Source organism: Drosophila arizonae, chromosome X (genome assembly GCF_054131065.1).
Source record: "Drosophila arizonae isolate 15081-1271.41 chromosome X, UAZ_ARI_1.0, whole genome shotgun sequence".
Lineage (NCBI taxonomy): Eukaryota > Metazoa > Arthropoda > Insecta > Diptera > Drosophilidae > Drosophila > Drosophila arizonae.
Genome location: NC_142927.1, coordinates 24,987,244 through 24,994,013, shown reverse-complemented (window position 1 = coordinate 24,994,013; position 6,770 = coordinate 24,987,244).

Below are 6,770 nucleotides of genomic sequence, written 5' to 3'. Positions count from 1 at the left end.
GCCAATACTGCAGCCAATGCGTGTTTATGCGTACGTATGTCTGTGTGTGTGTGCGTGTATGTGTGCATATGCGAATAATTATTGAAATATCAGTTGCTCGAAGGGTTCAGGAGATCTCGTAGTCGGGCAATCTCGACTAGAGCTTTCTTACTTGTTTCTATATATTCTTTCCATATACTATAGCTACATATCCTTTCTCTATACCATTTATATATACTCCTTCTATTTGGTTTTTCTATATATTCCTTCCACTTATATAGAAATGGTATCTATTCCATATTTCTATATTTCCATATACCATTTCTATATACTCATTCCATATTACTCTTTCTATATATTCTTTCAATAGCTATACATATATCGTTTCTCTATACCATACCCATACCCATACCCATTCTATTTAAGGTTTTCTATATATTCTTTCCATATACTTTTCCTATATAGTCTATAAACCAATTCTATATACTATTTATATATACCTTATTTTAACTATATACTATATCAATATATCCTTTCTCTATATCATTTCTATATGCTCTTCCTACATACTCTTTCTCTAGACCATTCCTATATACTCTTTCTGTATATAGACTTATCGGGGTAAAATATCAGAGAACAGCAGGCAAATCGGCTTAAGTTTATAAGCTATGTGAAAGACTATCCCATAGGAATGAGTAAAATGTTAGTTAAAACCGAAAGAGAGAGAGAGAGAGACACACACACACACACACACACACACACACACATACACACATTTGCATTGCATCGGATGCTAAGATTATAAGCAAGCAATCTGCTGAAGCAACATTTTGATTTGGTTTTATTGCAGCAGCTGCTGTTTCTGTCGATGTTGTTGCTGCTATTGTTGTTGTTGTTTTTGTTGTTGGCATCAAGGAGAGAAAAGAACTTTAGCAGTGGAGTGGAACGGAAGAGGGGGCTGGGGGAAGTACGAATATAGGTGTGTGCTGTGCTGTGCTGTGCTGTGCTCTGTTGTACTCTCAGCTCACAGCTCTTTGCATGCATAAATCAATCAAGCAGAGTGTTTGCTCATTCAACGACAAAAAAAAGGGAGCAAAAATATAACTAGGAGCAATATAGGGGTAGGCACAACAACAACAACAACAACAACACGTCACGTACACAAAAGCACATGCATGCACATACATACATACATATATGCAGAGCATACATCTATGTATATGCATAAATGTATGCACATACATATGTACATAGTATATATGTATGTTTGTATACAAGTACCGTACAAGTACATTCACGCAGGCGAGAAGAAATGCTCAACTACAAAATACCCGGTAGATATATGTATAAATATATAAAATATAAGATAGCATATAATATAATATAGAAGATATCGGAGTACATATCTGAATATTTATATATGTATATATGTATATGTAAGTTAAGTCTCCAGTCAGACATTCAAGGGGGGAACCTAACTAGTCAAGCCTACATATAACTCAGTTCTAGAATATGAACTTTACTAAATTACTCAGTTGTATATAAACTATATTACTTTATCTCACTCTCTTTACTCTATCTCCGCGAAAGTACGACTCAGCGCCCATAATCATAAGTGCTCTAGGAAGAGAGAACATTTGTATATAGATATAATTTTAATGTATATAGTATATATATCAAATATATATTTATATATACAAAGTAGTTCAAATATAGGTAAAGTTGCCTAAGCCATTTTGTCCAGCGGTATGGCAACCTGGTTACACAATCTTAACAAGGTGGCAACACTAATACAAGAAGTAGAGCTTGAGAAAAACAGTGATAAAGACAAGACAAGACATATGTACATACATACATATACTTTGGTGATTATTTATTAGAGATTAGAATGAACATAGAACTAAGACTAATTTAAAACTTAGGCACTCACAACTGGGACCTACGGCTTACCCAGGTAATAAAGAAACTTTCGAGTAGTCAGAGTTATTTAAAGTTGTCTATAGTTCTTATTTGAATTTAATCAATATATTCTCAATACTCAGATAGACTTCAATTCATAACATTAAACAAAAGATTCTATACACAATGATTGTTTCATGCATATCTATTATAATCCATAGATGTAGCTCTCTATTGTAGTATATGTTTAACTATACAAGTTGTGTTATCTTTAAGTACAGCTAAAATTCATATTTAGCTAAAATTAAACAAATATTTGAAATACTTTTCATTTTCAACATGATAAATACAATAATTCCAGATATAGAGTCTTTTTCATAAACGTCTATCCTAGTCTTAGTCTAGTTATTCAAATTTAAAGTTAACTTACATTCAAATAAAGCAAATATGCCCTCTTCTGTAATCAGACAAAGGGCATCAAGGCGCCCAAGTGTTAAATGCATCGCCCACTTAGCATGGAGCCTACCGTGTGACAAAAGCTATGAAACGGAACTCCAAAATGTAAAAATAAATCCAAATCTTTATATTCGATTAACAAGAGATACCTATGTATATGTTAAAATTTATGCATATGCAGTTATAGAAAAATTACAGCAGGTACTTTGACTATTTCGATTGCTTTGCTCTAGAATTTCTATAAATTTCAGTCGAAATTTATCACAATACTTAACATGTTTTACTAAGTGGAACAATTTCGTAGATATATGAATGTACATATCTGTACTTAATATTCCTGGTAATACTGGACGATAATTTATTTTTATTTGAAAGCTAAATTAAGTACTTAAACTTGAATTACTACTAATTATTAAAAAAAAATACTTCTAAGCTAAGCACTTATACATTAATTATTATTCACTGTGTTAAATAATTCTTCTTGCTTTAGTCCAGCTGCATGTTGCTAACCTATCTCTAATGAGAGTTTCACAGGCATTATTCTTCACTTTGTTCCACTGTCCAACCACAACAACAACAACAACAACGCAAGCAACAACAACATTGGCAAACAGAATGTTGTCGAGTTTTGATGACGCTGTTAAACAAGAATAACAACAAGGAAAGCAAAAATTTATTGCCAAACGGCAATCCAGTTGCAATGAACGAGAGCTGTGATACCCTGTAAAATATAAATTAATAAATGCCTCTACACTGGCATATGGAGCAAACTTATATTGATTATTAATTGGTAAAATTAATTATTAATTTGAAATATTATTATTATAATAATAATTTAATATATGTATATATATATGTATATATAGAACTATAATTATAAGTATTATAATTTTTAAACAGCTATTACAAAGATTTTATTGAGCATTTTCTTATTTCCTTTTTTATTTTATTTAATAATTTATTTATATATTTTTTATTATTTTGTTTTAATTAATTATTTATTTATTTTTTATTATCTTTTTTATTTATTCATTCTTTTTGTTTTATTTTTATTAATTTATTTTATTTTATTGTTTTTTTTTTTTTTTTTTTTTTTTTTTTTTTTTTGTTCAACAGGCAGGTATATATATTCTTGATTAGGGCTACGAACAGAGTCTATATAGCTATATAGCATTTCTATACGTCCATTTCTTAGAGCAACGAGATCTCGTAATCCTTTACAGCTAGTTGTTATTAAATTAATTAATGATATGTATTTTAGAGAGCTTTAAAAGTAATTTCTCATTTTGACTCAAGCATAAAGCTATTTCCCCTACTTTCGTATTCCCTGTTAGCTTACACCTTACACTTTTTAAACAAGTGCTAGTCTATTAATTTTTAGCGTTATATGAGAATTTTTGAAAAAGCAAAAATTTCATAAAATTGTTAAAATTGAAAAATAATTATTTAAAAGAAGCAACAATATAATTAACAATTTATGGAACACTATTATGTGTGTATATTTAAATAGCTTGTTAATTATATATTATTTTCTCAATCGAAATTTGTTTTAATTTTATATAAACTCTTATGTCTAATGAATAAATTAATATTTTATTATCAAAAATATAATGTTCCATTTGAAAGCATTTTACTTTTAAAACAACTCTTGGGTCTTCATTTGAAAGTATTATCGAGTAAAACGTAATGATAATTTGCCTAAGAGCATGGACTCAAGCGTAGATAAGTTCTTTGGCAATTTATGCGGCACTTAGAAAAGAGACCTAAACATAGCTAACATACATATAGACAGACAGGCAGACAGACAGACAGACACAACTATGTATGTCGCATGAGTCATGGCACAATGCATATGCCTCAATTGTAGCAAAGTGTGCGCTAACAGTATTATCAATGCGACGATGCGACGGCTGCCTGCCAAACTCTAATCGCACACACACATATATATACACACTCACACACACAGTATGACAGTCTAATTAGCAGGCACGATATGTCTATGAAAGAAGCAAACTGAAGTACTGCAGAAACAGGGGACTAGACTCGACGCGAGGGCGTATTTTGTTTTCCATGTTGTTCAAGCTTTTCACTTTCAAAATTCTGCGCCTTGGGTCTTGGTACCCTAGAACTGGATGACGTCACATTGCGGGTATATAGGCGTTCACAGTAAGTCTTATGCATGAAAGTATCAGTTAAGTATTAACGTAATCCAAGAATTTGTTTTAGCAAACTCTATCAAACTTAGTCATATTTAACGAATATCGTATTTGATTCGACTATAATACGAGCGAATAGTTGTGATTGTACAAAATATTTCATTTCAATTGTCTTGACGTTATTTATATACTACAATATTCAGCATTTACTAGGCTCATCATGTATAGCATTCACCACTTACGATATTCAAATCTTACGTTATTCATCTCTTACGATATTAATTTACGATAGATAATAATTCGCTTCAAAAGCTTTCACCTTATTCAACAGCTTTTACGATATTCATATTATACGTTAATCATTTTTACGATGTTCATCTTTTACGATATTCATATTTTACGATATTAATATTTCACATTTTTCATCCCTTACGATATTCATCTCTTGCCATATGCTTCCCCTACAATATTTACACATATCTTACAGTATTCGCCTCTTACGATATTTAGTACATTTAATACCCAGATCATATTACATTTATGCTTACTAATACCGTAATAAAACACCAATTATCGTATTCGATTCGGTCATTAGAAACTTCCGCATCTATTATCTTTATAAATTCATCTCTTCAAATATTTTTATTTTACGACATTCATGTTTTACAATATTCTCTCTATTCGTACGATATTCAGCTCTTACAATATTTGATCTCTTCGGATCAGTTTGTTTTCTTGTGGTTCGTTTTCCCTAGAATCGTATCAAATATCGTATTACAGTCCGCTCCGCTGCATGAGATATTTGCATATGCGATATTCATCTCGCATCATAATTATTATTTTACGATATTTTACGCCAAAAAAAACTAACAACAAAATTAAAAAAATTTTTTTTTTTTGCTGTTATTATTTTTAATATTATTATTATTATTTTTATTATTATTATTCTGTTATATCGTACTTTTTTATTGAATTTCCAAGTCGTGCTCATTTAATTGCGGCGTTTCATATTCGTCTCGCTTTTCGCTACTATGCAATATTTACCCACACACACATAGACACGCACACACGCACACAGTGAGACATTTTGTGTTTATCACATGGACCGTCTCTCTGCCTGCTTCTGCGGCCCTTCTAGATTCAACTGTGCACAACACATGCATACACACATACATACATGCATGCATACGTGGCTACACACACATGCATGCATGCACACTTGTGCAGACATGTCTATGCATACGTACGAACGCAGCAATGCTAGTGTGCGTGTGTGTGTGTGTGTGTTGCGTTAAAGATAAAGCAAAATGCAAACACTTATCAGCGTTGCTGGGCGTGAGAGGCGTGGCGTGGGCAGCGCGTCAGCAGCAGCATAATCAGCAGCCACGAAGTAGAGCTGAATGCCTGCATTAGTCTGGGCTGTTGTTGTTGTTGTTGTTGTTGTGGCTGACGATAAGACTGCAAATCTGGTCTCAAGTTGCCAGTGAACGGTCGAGTACTTCAGCTGCATGCTGCAAGCGGCAAGTGCAAGGCGAAGTATGTGTGTGTGTGTGTGGGGGGGGGAGGGGCGTAGCTGAAATTACAACTGGATTTTTTGAAGAAGTTCTTTGAAGCTCGTCAAAGCTTCACGTTTGACGGTCACTTGTCATTTGTTGTTGTTGTTGTTGTCGCTTTGCATATATGCAAAAGAAAATAGAGAAAATTACAGAAAAAGAAAACGGTTCTTTGTCAACTTTATACATGCAACTACGCACACACACACACACATACATATGTAAATGAAAATATGGCACGTTCCGGTTATTAGTTGGACTACAGGACGCACACAAGCACACAAAAGCTTAAACACACACACACACTTATTCATAGCTGCGTAATCATATAAGAATCTAGTTTAGTGCTACATTGAAGAAATTGCAAATAAAAGAAGACGATGACGAGTTTTCAATATTTTATTGTATGTATGTACATATGTATGTATGTATGTTGATTAACTTAAGAGTTGGAATTAAAAGCAAGTAAGACTGCCTTAGTAGATACTACCCGATTATGAGATACACGGGGCCAGGCTCATTCTCCATTTCTTTCGACGATCTCTAGTATATGAAATACAAACTTTACAAATTTGGAGGGAAGGTATACAAAATCCAAAAGACTATGCTAGATCTGTGTATTCATTACGGGAATCTACGGCAGACAGACAGAAATAGAAATGACTATATCGACTGTATAGAAATGCATCAACCCGTTATCATGCTCAGAGGCGTGGCGTATGTACAT